General features: G+C 47.4%; 1 long non-coding RNA gene and 2 other non-coding genes across 3 annotated transcripts; 2 read left to right on the plus strand and 1 right to left on the minus strand.

Annotated features, from left to right (window-relative positions):
• Positions 1–1,011: 1,011 nt before the first annotated feature.
• LOC117746126 lies at positions 1,012–12,960 on the minus strand. The gene is made up of 3 exons (XR_004611306.1): positions 12,909–12,960; positions 3,693–5,529; positions 1,012–1,026 (listed from the first exon to the last, which is right to left on the minus strand). It is a non-coding gene; the product is annotated as an uncharacterized LOC117746126 (long non-coding RNA).
• trnag-gcc lies at positions 1,199–1,269 on the plus strand. Its single transcript has one exon. It is a non-coding gene; the product is annotated as a tRNA-Gly (tRNA).
• On the plus strand, positions 1,574–1,646 carry trnam-cau. The gene has a single exon. It is a non-coding gene; the product is annotated as a tRNA-Met (tRNA).
• Positions 12,961–14,122: the final 1,162 nt, after the last annotated feature.

The following is a 14,122-nucleotide window of genomic DNA, read 5'->3' on the forward strand; positions in this document are numbered from 1 at the left end:
CCAGACTAAGAGCGGTTCAATAAACCCTGATGATAAGCAGCCCACGGACTGAAGCTACCTTGCCCGGACAAGGGAAACCGGGGCACCCTCCCGGAGCCAGACCCAGGAGGGGAGCTCGTCGGCGAGCGTCTGGTGGCCGGGCTTTCTCCCATGGGGCCCGGTCGGGCTTAGCCCGAAAAAACATCATGGAGCAGCAGTCACCCTGTGGACCCACCACCCGCAGGGAGAATTATCGGGGTCGGGTGCTATGTAGACCGGGCGGCGGGCCAGGCGGGAGACCTGGGCGGGCCGATCGCCGGTGGCACAGACTAGCTCTAGGGACGTGGAACGTCACCTCACTAGCGGAGAAAGAGCCGGAGCTGGTGCAGGAGGCGGAGCGGTACGAGCTAGATATAGTTGGGCTCACCTCCACGCACAGCATGGGCTCTGGAACCAAGCTCCTGGAGAAGGGTTGGACTTTGTCCTTTTCTGGAGTTGCCCAGGGTGAGAGGCGCCGGGCGGGAGTGGGGATACTCACGAGCCCCCGGCTGAGCGCCGCTGTGTTGGAGTTTTCCCCGGGGAACAAGAGGGTCGCCTCCCTGCGCCTACGAGTTGCGGGGAGTAAGGCTCTGACTGTTGTTTGTGCTTATGCACCCAACAGCATTTCGGAGTATCCGGCCTTCTTGGAGTCGGTGGGAGGGGTAGATCTTCTAGGAGGGATTTGTAGCCTATGATGTAGAAATCCGAAGGGGGGTGATTAGGAGCAGCGGCCTGACTAATCTGATCCTAATTGGTGCTTTTTTGTTGGACTTATGTGCTCGTCACTGGTCATAACAAACGCCATGTTCAAGTACAGGGCTATTTATAAGTGTACATGGTACCAGAATAACCAAGGCCAAAGATCGATGATCAACTTTGTGGTCGGATCATCAGAACTTTGGTCGAATGTCTTGGACGCCCCGGGGAAGAGAATAGCAGAGCTGTCTACTGATAGTCACTACCTGGTATGGAGTTGAATGTGACAGCTGGGGAGGCTGCTGGAACAACCTGGTAAACCCAATTGTGTACTGAGGGTGAACTGGGAACGTCTAGCTGAGGCCCCTGTCCGTGATATCTTAAACTCCCTCCTCCGTAAAGAAAACATATGACTGGGCATCCTACGACGTCTCAACTTCTGTGGAGATCTGAGTCGTAGCATGTCCAGATGTGTAGCATGTGAGCATTGGTGGTTCAGTGGTAGAATTCTCGCCTGCCACGCGGGAGGCCCGGGTTCGATTCCCGGCCAATGCAACATCTGTTTTTAGAGAAAGGACGCACAAAGCGGTGATGATTTTACAATGTCCGAGGAGGAGGAGGGCTTTTTTCTGTTCTTGGCACCCTACAATATATCAGTCGGTCATAAACATGTATTTGCTAGGGTTTCTTCAGCCCTCCAATGCATCAATATCATGATGGGAAGGTTGCGAGTTCGACTCCCACATAGGGCAAGTCGGTAGGCTCTTTTGTAAAAAAAAAAAGGCCAATCGGTCAAATTTGTTCAAGTTAATAAAAAGAACGTGTGGTCTTCAATTGGCGAACGTTAGCTGCATTGTGTGCCTCGTTGGCGCAGTAGGCAGCGCGTCAGTCTCATAATCTGAAGGTCGTGAGTTCGACCCTCACACTGGGCATTTGTTTTGACACATCTTTGCCTAGGATTATATGCGGTCACACACAAATATTTGCCAGGTTTCTTTCAGCCCTCCAATGCATCAATATCACGATGGGAAGGTTGCGAGTTCGACACCCACATAGGGCAAGTGAGTAGGCTGTTAGGTGGCTGTGAGTAGTTCTGGTTAGAAGGTCGTTGGTGCTAATATATTAACAGGCTTTTTAGATAGCACTTTGAGGGACTGCTGAACCTGACCAAAAAGTTCCTCCGTGGAGCTCTTGCCAGCCTCATCTTGGCAAGTAGTTCTATCTTGGCAGGTCGATCTTCTAGGAGGGATTTGTAGCCTATGATGTAGAAATCCGAAGGGGGGTGATTAGGAGCAGCGGCCTGACTAATCTGATCCTAATTGCAACATCCTTTTTCGAAAAAGGGAAAAACACAGCTGTCATGATTTTGCAAAAGTTCTGCTGGTTGTTCAGCCTGACAGCAGCAGGAAGGAAGGATTTGCAGTACCTCTCCTTCACACACTGGATGAACCCGGGAAGAGTCTAGACTAAGAGCACTTAAGAAACAAACTGAATAGCGGCCCAAGGAATGAAGCTGCTTCGCCCGGACAAAGGAAACCGGGGCACCCTCCCAGAGCCAGACTCAGGAGAGGAGCTCGTCGGCAAGCGTCTGGTGGCCCGGGCCTTCGCCCATGGTGCCCGGCCTTTTTGGAAAAAAGGACCCACACAGCTGTGACGATTTCACAAGCAAGTGGATCTTGAATTATCTGCGGTCACAAACACATTTTTTGTCAGTAAGTTTCTTCAGCCCGCCAATGCATCAATATCATGATATGAAGGTTGTGAGTTTGACTCCACATAGGGAAAGTGAGTAGACTGATTATGAAAAAGGCCAATCGGTACATTTTGTCTCCTCCTATGAAACGCCACCTTAACGTGGTGGAGGAGTTTGAGTGGCTCACTGATCCTGGGAGCTATGTTGTCCAGGGCATCAGCCCCTGGTAGGGTCTCTTAAGGCAAACAGGTCTCGGGGGAGAGCCCAGACTAAGAGCGGTTCAATAAACCCTGATGATAAGCAGCCCACGGACTGAAGCTACCTTGACAAGGGAAACCGGGGCACCCTCCCGGAGCCAGACCCAGGAGGGGAGCTCGTCGGTGAGCGTCTGGTGGCCGGGCTTTCGCCCATGGGGCCTGGTCGGGCTTAGCCCGAAAAAACATCATGGAGCAGCAGTCACCCTGTGGACCCACCACCCGCAGGGAGAATTATCGGGGTCGGGTGCTATGTAGACCGGGCGGCGGGCCAGGCGGGAGACCTGGGCGGGCCGATCGCCGGTGGCACAGACTAGCTCTAGGGACGTGGAACGTCACCTCACTAGCGGAGAAAGAGCCGGAGCTGGTGCAGGAGGCGGAGCGGTACGAGCTAGATATAGTTGGGCTCACCTCCACGCACAGCATGGGCTCTGGAACCAAGCTCCTGGAGAAGGGTTGGACTTTGTCCTTTTCTGGAGTTGCCCAGGGTGAGAGGCGCCGGGCGGGAGTGGGGATACTCACGAGCCCCCGGCTGAGCGCCGCTGTGTTGGAGTTTTCCCCGGGGAACAAGAGGGTCGCCTCCCTGCGCCTACGAGTTGCGGGGAGTAAGGCTCTGACTGTTGTTTGTGCTTATGCACCCAACAGCATTTCGGAGTATCCGGCCTTCTTGGAGTCGGTGGGAGGGGTAGATCTTCTAGGAGGGATTTGTAGCCTATGATGTAGAAATCCGAAGGGGGGTGATTAGGAGCAGCGGCCTGACTAATCTGATCCTAATTGGTGCTTTTTTGTTGGACTTATGTGCTCGTCACTGGTCATAACAAACGCCATGTTCAAGTACAGGGCTATTTATAAGTGTACATGGTACCAGAATAACCAAGGCCAAAGATCGATGATCAACTTTGTGGTCGGATCATCAGAACTTTGGTCGAATGTCTTGGACGCCCCGGGGAAGAGAATAGCAGAGCTGTCTACTGATAGTCACTACCTGGTATGGAGTTGAATGTGACAGCTGGGGAGGCTGCTGGAACAACCTGGTAATAGAGAATAGCAGAGTGCAATACTTATGTGCAATACCCTAAAACATACATTCCTATCCCCTAATATCAATAATCTGCATGATCTCTATTGTCATCTATTGTCGTGCACAGCGGCAGTGGAGGAGTAAAAAGGGGGTTACTCCAGGATCGTTGCCCTGGAAGCCTGTGCACCGTGACACTGTCGTCAACTGCGCCGCACGGTCACGCGGCACCCCGTTCGTGCCTCGGATGACCTCCCCGGAGAGAAACCTGGTTTTTAATTAGCGTTAGGAATATTCTAACCCAACCAGGTAAAGTGTACACCGTCGTTATTTATTCATAGCTATAACGGCCGGATAGGGATCGGATCAAACACTCAGACTTAATACTTTGTGACAAACCCTGAAGCCTGTAGACAACCTGTAGACAAAAAGAAGTCCGACTGAAAGTCAGGGGTCCCCCCAGTGGTATTTCTCTCCTTTCAAAGCCAAATGTGTGCAGGGAATAAGTGTGTCCGTATCAGTTTGTGTAGCCGTGGGGATGTAGCTCAACTCACCTCAGGGGCTGATGACGACGTCAGTCGGAACTGATGAAGTGATGGCTCAGAAAAGGCTGGAAAACGACTTCATTCATTAATTAAACTGCAATGCAGTATGTATTTATTTATTTAACACAAGAGTGAAAAAGGATTAACAAATAAGTGAAATTCTAGCTAATGCGTAAAGTGTTCGCCACAAAGTGCGGAGATTTGAAAAATCAATATCTGACGGGCTGTATCGGTTTAGAAAACCAAAACGAAGACCTCTCCTTTAACTTTTGACCGTCCGGGGGATAAGCTGGGCCCCATCCTCCTCCTTCCCAGGCTGCAGTGACCTTATCCTCAGGGACCCATATCTCCCCCTTTCTTAATCTTTGGGAGAAGCTCCTTAATTTATGACTTGAATTGTTTGATATCAATTTTCACAGAAACTCCGGACTCAGTTGGCAACACCTGCTCATACAGCTTAAGACAATCAAGGATACAACAGTGACCTCTCAATAGTACACATCAGTACAAGACTTAAAAAAGAATGGCATTGTAGTACAGAGTATATCAAATACATACATCACACATAGATTATATTCTAGAGTGCACACACTATATAGAGACTCTACCACCAAGTCAGCTGCTCCCGTTATGCGGTCTGCAGCGTAAAAACACCTTAATCATAGAACTCTCAATATAAGAAATAGAATATCTGTTCCAGAGATGGGTAATCGATACTGCAGAGACCAGTAAGTATATAGACACTTCCTTGTTCTGCTGCCCGGGAATATGTGTATGCTGGGACGCTTGAGCCGGCGACCGGCCAGCACCCCCGACGTGAAGGCGGAACGAGGACCCATCGCTGCTTGCAGCTTTAATGGTATATTTGTTACTGGTTAAGAGTAAATAAAGATCAAACACAGCAAAAATTGAATTTTCAGGTTCGCCTAGAAAAGAAAAGCACTTTCAGGATGATTATCTCCTGGAAGGATGCAGAGCAAAGGTCAACCACAGAGATCATAGCACTCTATTGGAACAGTCTCTCACTGTATTTATTACTTTAAATTTTTCTCATAATTACTAAAATATCATATTATAATGAGCTTTATAAATCGGTATTGTAAATTAATATTTGATTATTATTTCTGCAGAAAATAAAAACTTGTCTGTTGGATCATAAAGTTGACACACACACACATGTTGTTGTGTCTTGGACATCTTCTTCTTCTGGTCTTTTAAAAGTCTTCTGCTGTGTGGTCGACTAAATCAAATCCAGGTGGAGTCCGTCTCCAGATGGATCATCAGCACTCAGCTGATCACTTCCATCTGAGGAGAGAAGAAGACAACATAAGAGATGGATCGGTGTCTCCAGAGACTCCCTTCATCAGGAGGAAGGGTAGCAGGGCCTCCAGGCGGTGCAGCTTCCTCTCAGCTCTCATGTTAACCTCCACTGAGCTCCAAGCTCACACACCTGCAGCCCCTTTGGGTCGTCCAGGCTGAGTCTTTGCTGAGGGTCCTGAACGCATCACGACTGCAGAACCAGAGAGGTGTTCACTGCTCGCTGTACAGATGGATTCAACTCTTTTCTGCTGCGTTCACAACAAACGCAAAGCCACGCGACTTCATACAGAGTCAAAGCAAAGAAGGACTAAAAGGACAACATGTGAATGGACATATTTCGACACGAGTGAGAACGTGACGTGACGCTGCGTCTATAAAGCCAATCGGTGTTGAGATGCTCCTGCTTCGTCTCTGACGTCCTGACGTTGAAAAGAAAGCACAGCTGGAGGCGTTCCCTACGAGGCCTTGTATTAGTCCAGAGACCAGATGGAACTGGGTCCCTTCCCCAGAGTCTTTGTGCTTTCTCTCCTCACAGGTTCTCTGTGTCGTGTTGCCTCTGGACCCTGGTCCTGCCTCCTGCTGGGGTCCTGCCCGACCCCTCCTGCTACTATCATTGGTATGTGTAGGTACATGCAATTAGTATAGCCACAACCATCTGGTCACATGACATCTATTGTACTTCTGGTCACATGACATCTATTGTTCATCTGGTCACATGACATCTATTGTTCATCTGGTCACATGACATCTATTGTTCATCTGGTCACATGACATCTATTGTACTTCTGGTCACATGACATCTATTGTACTTCTGGTCACATGACATCTATTGTTCATCTGGTCACATGACATCTATTGTACTTCTGGTCACATGACATCTATTGTACTTCTGGTCACATGACATCTATTGTTCATCTGGTCACATGACATCTATTGTTCATCTGGTCACATGACATCTATTGTACTTCTGGTCACATGACATCTATTGTTCATCTGGTCACATGACATCTATTGTACTTCTGGTCACATGACATCTATTGTACTTCTGGTCACATGACATCTATTGTTCATCTGGTCACATGACATCTATTGTACTTCTGGTCACATGACATCTATTGTACTTCTGGTCACATGACATCTATTGTACTTCTGGTCACATGACATCTATTGTACTTCTGGTCACATGACATCTATTGTACTTCTAGTCACATGACATCTATTGTTCATCTGGTCACATGACATCTATTGTACTTCTGGTCACATGACATCTATTGTTCATCTGGTCACATGACATCTATTGTTCATCTGGTCACATGACATCTATTGTACTTCTGGTCACATGACATCTATTGTTCATCTGGTCACATGACATCTATTGTACTTCTGGTCACATGACATCTATTGTTCATCTGGTCACATGACATCTATTGTTCATCTGGTCACATGACATCTATTGTACTTCTAGTCACATGACATCTATTGTTCATCTGGTCACATGACATCTAGTGTTCATCTGGTCACATGACATCTAGTGTTCATCTGGTCACATGACATCTATTGTACTTCTGGTCACATGACATCTATTGTTCATCTGGTCACATGACATCTATTGTACTTCTGGTCACATGACATCTAGTGTTCATCTGGTCACATGACATCTATTGTACTTCTAGTCACATGACATCTATTGTTCATCTGGTCACATGACATCTATTGTTCATCTGGTCACATGACATCTATTGTTCATCTGGTCACATGACATCTATTGTACTTCTGGTCACATGACATCCTGATAGATCCTCCTCCGTCGTTAACCCTTTTCTCCCCATGTTGGAGAGTTGTTCATGATGTGAAAGTCAGAGGATGTCATATGTGTACATATTGTAAATCCCTCTGAGGAGAGTTTTGTGATTTGGGGCTATATATATATATATATATATATATATATATATATATATATATATATATATAGAGAGAGAGAATATATAATAAATAGCCCCAAATCACAAAACTCTCCTCAGAGGGATTTACAATATGTACAATCTGTGTGTGTGTATATATATATATATATATATATATATATATATATATATATATAACAACTTTTAGTTTTGCACCCGTGGGCCACATGGGTTATCAATTGAAGACACCAGAGGTATTACTGTTATCCAGGAGACGCTCAGTTACAATACCGCTTCCCACCACTTGGTGGCGGTAATGCGTCAGTCAGTTGTTTTACAAGCTCTGATAGGCAGAAGAAGACACTCAGTAGCGAAAGTTATGTATTTAAAACGAAAAAATTAAGATGAAAGTGGTGATAAAACCCCCAAAAGTCTAAATGTTTTGCCAGAGTACAATCCCGACTTCCCTAAGTAGAGCTTTGTTAACGGAGGGCACGAGGCAGAGCCAGAGCCCTGTGTGTGTATTATTTTATTTTATTTACAGTTTATTTCATTTGAAACTTATTATTTTGAATGTGTCCATTTTACTACCACATATTTATTTATCAAATTTCAATTTCTCCATTTTATTGAGTCTCTCCTTTGGTTCTCTAGTAAAATCTATTTCTTTGTTAATAAGCCTTTACATTAGTTATTGTATTAGCTTGATTTGTTCCATGAATTGTTCGCCTTTTGGGCGTCTTGTTGTTGTTGTTGTGCAGGTTTACATACACGTGATAAACAAATGTCCTTGTGATCACATTGTGTCATGTTTTTACTTGTTCAACTGTAAGTGGATTTGATTTAGTTATTGAATACAAATCAAATGAAGGGAGATCAATTAATTAAACGGTGTTACTCTTCGAATGGGCCCCGAGGTCAAGAAGGTTAAGAACCCTGGTCTATGGGACGTTATGTGGAGTGTTTATGGAGCAGCTACAACGTTAGCTTAGCATTGATCGAGCCAGACTCCATTCAGAAAACTAATATTTTAAAAGTTGTTTTCTTGTCGTCTTGTGGACAAAATTAAGAAAACATGAATTTAGACTTTTCTTGAATCTGCTTCATTTTTACCCGTTCATTGTAATTCAATCACAGCTGAATCTGTATTTTGGGTTCTTACAGCTGCAGTAAACCAGATCCAGAGAATTCATTCTCCAGATGATGTCATGAACCAGACGTGATGAAGTTTGGTTTCCAGGATCTCTGGAACCTGCTCAACATGAACAAAGCAGCACTAGTGGACTGATGATTGGCTCCGTGGAGGAAAAGACTGAGCAATAAAACACCAGATAATGTTCTTGGTTACTAAATGTAATGCTGGTTCTATGAAGTGAGAGCCAGTGGTGTGCAGGCTTCAGTCAGACTGATCTCACATCTTTAACGGAGATGATCAATAGTTTGATAGTTTGATGAATGAGGACCGCTATCTCTAAATACCTCGTGATGCCGTCAGCTGGGATCCAGCTTCACTTCCTGTAGACGTGAACAACAACAACAACAACACAAGGACTCAAACCCTCTACTGACCTCAGAGTCTCCAGTCTACAATGTGGACTCTCCAGAAAACCACTCAGCAGCTTCACTCCTGAATCCTGCAGCTGGTTTCCTCTCAGATCCAGTTTTCTCAGACTGGAGGGGTTTGACTTCAGAGCTGATCCCAGAGAAGAACAGCCTTCATCTGAGATCTGACACCATGACAGACTGAAAACACACAAAACAACAGAGTTTATCATATCAATACACAATGAATCATTATTTACATCATCAACATGAGTGTCTTTCATGTTGGTTTACTCATCAATACTCTATGAGTCTCTCTGAGTGACATTGTGGAGGAGAAGGACAGGGGGCCCCTGACCCTTTGACCCCTAAACCTTTGGCCCCTGACCTTTTAGCCCCTGACCCTTGGGCCCCTGACTCTTGGACCCTGACCCTTTAGCCCCTGACTCTTTGGCCCCTGATCCTTTGGGCCCCTGACCCTTTGGCCCCTGGCTCTTTGGCCCCTGGCCGTTGGGCCCCTGACTCTTTGGCCCCTGATCCTTTTGGCCCCTGACACTTGGGCCCCTGACTCTTTGGCCCCTGATCCTTTTGGCCCCTGACTCTTTGGCCCCTGACCCTTTGGCCCCTGACCTTTTGAGCCCCTGACTCTTTGGCCCCTGACTCTTTGGCCCCTGACCCTTGGGCCCCTGGCTCTTTGGCCCCTGACTCTTTGGCCCCTGATCCTTTGGCCCCTGACCCTTTGGCCCCTGACCCTTTGGCCCCTGATCCTTTGGCCCCTGGCTCTTTGGCCCCTGGCTCTGACCCAGTAGACCTGTTCAGTAGTCCACCAGCAGCATGAATCCACACCAGTTGTACATTTCATGATTGTAGAGGATGACATGCAGACAACGAGGCAGCTGATGTGAAGTGGAACATATGACCAGGAAATGTAACACGTGATGATCAATACGTAGACCAATCAGATAGTTATTGATTAAACATGAAGGTGCTACACTAGCAGCAGACAGTGAACCCACCTCAGAGTCTCCAGACTACAATGTGGACTCTCCAGAAAACCACTCAGCAGCTTCACTCCTGAATCCTGCAGCTTGTTTCTACTCAGATCCAGTTCTCTCAGACTGGAGGGGTTTGACTTCAGAGCTGATCCCAGAGAAGAACAGCCTTCATCTGAGATCTCACACCATGACAGACTGAAAACACACAAAACAACAGAGTTTATCATATCAATACACAATGAATCATTATTTACATCATCAACATGAGTGTCTTTCATGTTGTTTCCTCTTCTTTTGTAAACAGACATGTTGTTAAAATCATGTCACTAAGAAGAAGAGAAGAAGACAGAAACAATGTGTTCATAATCAATCAGATGTGATCAGGTTTTAAAGGTTTCCTGCAGCTGGTAGCAGACGTGTAGAAGCAGCTCACGGCAGGAGGAGTCAGGACTTCACACAAGATTAACGTATCAGAATGATCATTAAACTAATATTTGATTCACAATGTATAAATGTTTGGTTCTTCAATGTGATTAAATAACTCTTTATAATGATGAACATTGACTCACTCAAGTATAGTATATATATAATATTAATAAAGTATGGAACATATAGTTTACTCATCAATACTCTATGTGTCTCTCTGAGGGACATTCTGGAGGTGAAGGACAGGGGGCCCCTGTCCCTTTGACCCCCTGAATTTGGGCCCCTGAAACTTTGGGCCCTGACCCTTTGGCCCCTGACCTTTTGGCCCCTGTCCCTTTGGCCCCTGAACCCTTGGTCCCCTAACCCTTTGGCCCCTGATCCTTTGGCCTCTGCCACTTTGGGCACCTGACCCTTTGGCCCCTGATCCCCATGGCCCCTGACCTTTTGGCCCCTGACTATTTGGCCCCCAATCCTTTTGGCCCCTGACCCTTGGGCCCCTGACTCTTTGGCCCCTGATCCTTTGGCCCCTGATCCTTTTGGCCCCTAACCCTTGGGCCCCTGACCCTTTGGCCCCTGACCCTTGGGCCCCTGGCTCTTTGGCCCCTGACTCTTTGGCCCCTGACCCTTGGGCACCTGACCCTTTGGCCCCTGATCCCCATGGCCCCTGACCTTTTGGCCCCTGACGCTTTGGCCCCTGACTATTTGGCCCCCAATCCTTTTGGCCCCTGACCCTTGGGCCCCTGACTCTTTGGCCCCTGATCCTTTTGGCCCCTAACCCTTGGGCCCCTGTCCCTTTGGCCCCTGACCTTTTGGGCCCTGAAACGTTGGCCCCTGACCCTTGGGCCCCTTGCTCTTTGGCCCCTGATCCTTTGGCCCCTGGCTCTTTGGCCCCTGGCTCTGACCCAGTAGACCTGTTCAGTAGTCCACCAGCAGCATGAATCCACACCAGTTGTACATTTCATGATTGTAGAGGATGACATGCAGACAACGAGGCAGCTGATGTGAAGTGGAACATATGACCAGGAAATGTAACACGTGATGATCAATACGTAGACCAATCAGATAGTTATTGATTAAACATGAAGGTGCTACACTAGCAGCAGACAGTGAACCCACCTCAGAGTCTCCAGACTACAATGTGGACTCTCCAGAAAACCACTCAGCAGCTTCAAGTCTGAATCCTGCAGCTTGTTTCTACTCAGATCCAGTTCTCTCAGACTGGAGGGGTTTGACTTCAGAGCTGATCCCAGAGAAGAACAGCCTTCAACTGAGATCTGACAGTCTGACAGACTGAAAACACACAAAACAACAGAGTTTATCATATCAATACACAATGAATCATTATTTACATCATCAACATGAGTGTCTTTCATGTTGTTTCCTCTTCTTTTGTAAACAGACATGTTGTTAAAATCATGTCACTAAGAAGAAGAGAAGAAGACAGAAACAATGTGTTCATAATCAATCAGATGTGATCAGGTTTTAAAGGTTTCCTGCAGCTGGTAGCAGACGTGTAGAAGCAGCTCACGGCAGGAGGAGTCAGGACTTCACACAAGATTAACGTATCAGAATGATCATTAAACTAATATTTGATTCACAATGTATAAATGTTTGGTTCTTCAATGTGATTAAATAACTCTTTATAATGATGAACATTGACTCACTCAAGTATAGTATATATATAATATTAATAAAGTATGGAACATATAGTTTACTCATCAATACTCTATGTGTCTCTCTGAGGGACATTCTGGAGGTGAAGGACAGGGGGCCCCTGTCCCTTTGACCCCCTGAATTTGGGCCCCTGAAACTTTGGGCCCTGACCCTTTGGCCCCTGACCTTTTGGCCCCTGTCCCTTTGGCCCCTGTCCCTTTGGCCCCTGAACCCTTGGTCCCCTAACCCTTTGGCCCCTGATCCTTTGGCCTCTGCCACTTTGGGCACCTGACCCTTTGGCCCCTGATCCCCATGGCCCCTGACCTTTTGGCCCCTGACCTTTTGGCCCCTGACCTTTTGGCCCCTGACTATTTGGCCCCCAATCCTTTTGGCCCCTGACCCTTGGGCCCCTGACTCTTTGGCCCCTGATCCTTTGGCCCCTGATCCTTTTGGCCCCTAACCCTTGGGCCCCTGACCCTTTGGCCCCTGACCCTTGGGCCCCTGGCTCTTTGGCCCCTGACTCTTTGGCCCCTGACCCTTGGGCCCCTGACCCTTTGGCCCCTGACCTTTTGGGCCCCTGACCCTTTGGCCCCTGACCCTTTGGCCCCTGGCTCTTTGGCCCCTGGCTCTGACCCAGTAGACCTGTTCAGTAGTCCACCAGCAGCATGAATCCACACCAGTTGTACATTTCATGATTGTAGAGGATGACATGCAGACAACGAGGCAGCTGATGTGAAGTGGAACATATGACCAGGAAATGTAACACGTGATGATCAATACGTAGACCAATCAGATAGTTATTGATTAAACATGAAGGTGCTACACTAGCAGCAGACAGTGAACCCACCTCAGAGTCTCCAGACTACAATGTGGACTCTCCAGAAAACCACTCAGCAGCTTCACTCCTGAATCCTGCAGCTGGTTTCCACTCAGATCCAGTTTTCTCAGACTGGAGGGGTTTGACTTCAGAGCTGATCCCAGAGAAGAACAGCCTTCATCTGAGATCTGACACCATGACAGACTGAAAACACACAAAACAACAGAGTTTATCATATCAATACACAATGAATCATTATTTACATCATCAACATGAGTGTCTTTCATGTTGTTTCCTCTTCTTTTGTAAACAGACATGTTGTTAAAATCATGTCACTAAGAAGAAGAGAAGAAGACAGAAACAATGTGTTCATAATCAATCAGATGTGATCAGGTTTTAAAGGTTTCCTGCAGCTGGTAGCAGACGTGTAGAAGCAGCTCACGGCAGGAGGAGTCAGGACTTCACACAAGATTAACGTATCAGAATGATCATTAAACTAATATTTGATTCACAATGTATAAATGTTTGGTTCTTCAATGTGATTAAATAACTCTTTATAATGATGAACATTGACTCACTCAAGTATAGTATATATATAATATTAATAAAGTATGGAACATATAGTTTACTCATCAATACTCTATGTGTCTCTCTGAGGGACATTCTGGAGGTGAAGGACAGGGGGCCCCTGTCCCTTTGACCCCCTGAATTTGGGCCCCTGAAACTTTGGGCCCTGACCCTTTGGCCCCTGACCTTTTGGCCCCTGTCCCTTTGGCCCCTGAACCCTTGGTCCCCTAACCCTTTGGCCCCTGATCCTTTGGCCTCTGCCACTTTGGGCACCTGACCCTTTGGCCCCTGATCCCCATGGCCCCTGACCTTTTGGCCCCTGACCTTTTGGCCCCTGACGCTTTGGCCCCTGACCTTTTGGCCCCTGACGCTTTGGCCCCTGACTATTTGGCCCCCAATCCTTTTGGCCCCTGACCCTTGGGCCCCTGACTCTTTGGCCCCTGATCCTTTGGCCCCTGATCCTTTTGGCCCCTAACCCTTGGGCCCCTGTCCCTTTGGCCCCTGACCTTTTTGGCCCCTGAAACTTTGGCCCCTGACCCTTGGAACCCTGGCTCTTTGGCCCCTGTCCCTTGGTCCCCTAACCCTTTGGCCCCTGACCCTTTGGCCCCTGATCCTTTGGGCCCCTGTCCCTTTGGCCCCTGACCCTTTGGCCCCTGACCCTTGGGCCCCTGTCCCTT

This window comes from Cyclopterus lumpus, chromosome 2 (assembly GCF_009769545.1).
Source record: "Cyclopterus lumpus isolate fCycLum1 chromosome 2, fCycLum1.pri, whole genome shotgun sequence".
NCBI classification, from domain to species: domain Eukaryota; kingdom Metazoa; phylum Chordata; class Actinopteri; order Perciformes; family Cyclopteridae; genus Cyclopterus; species Cyclopterus lumpus.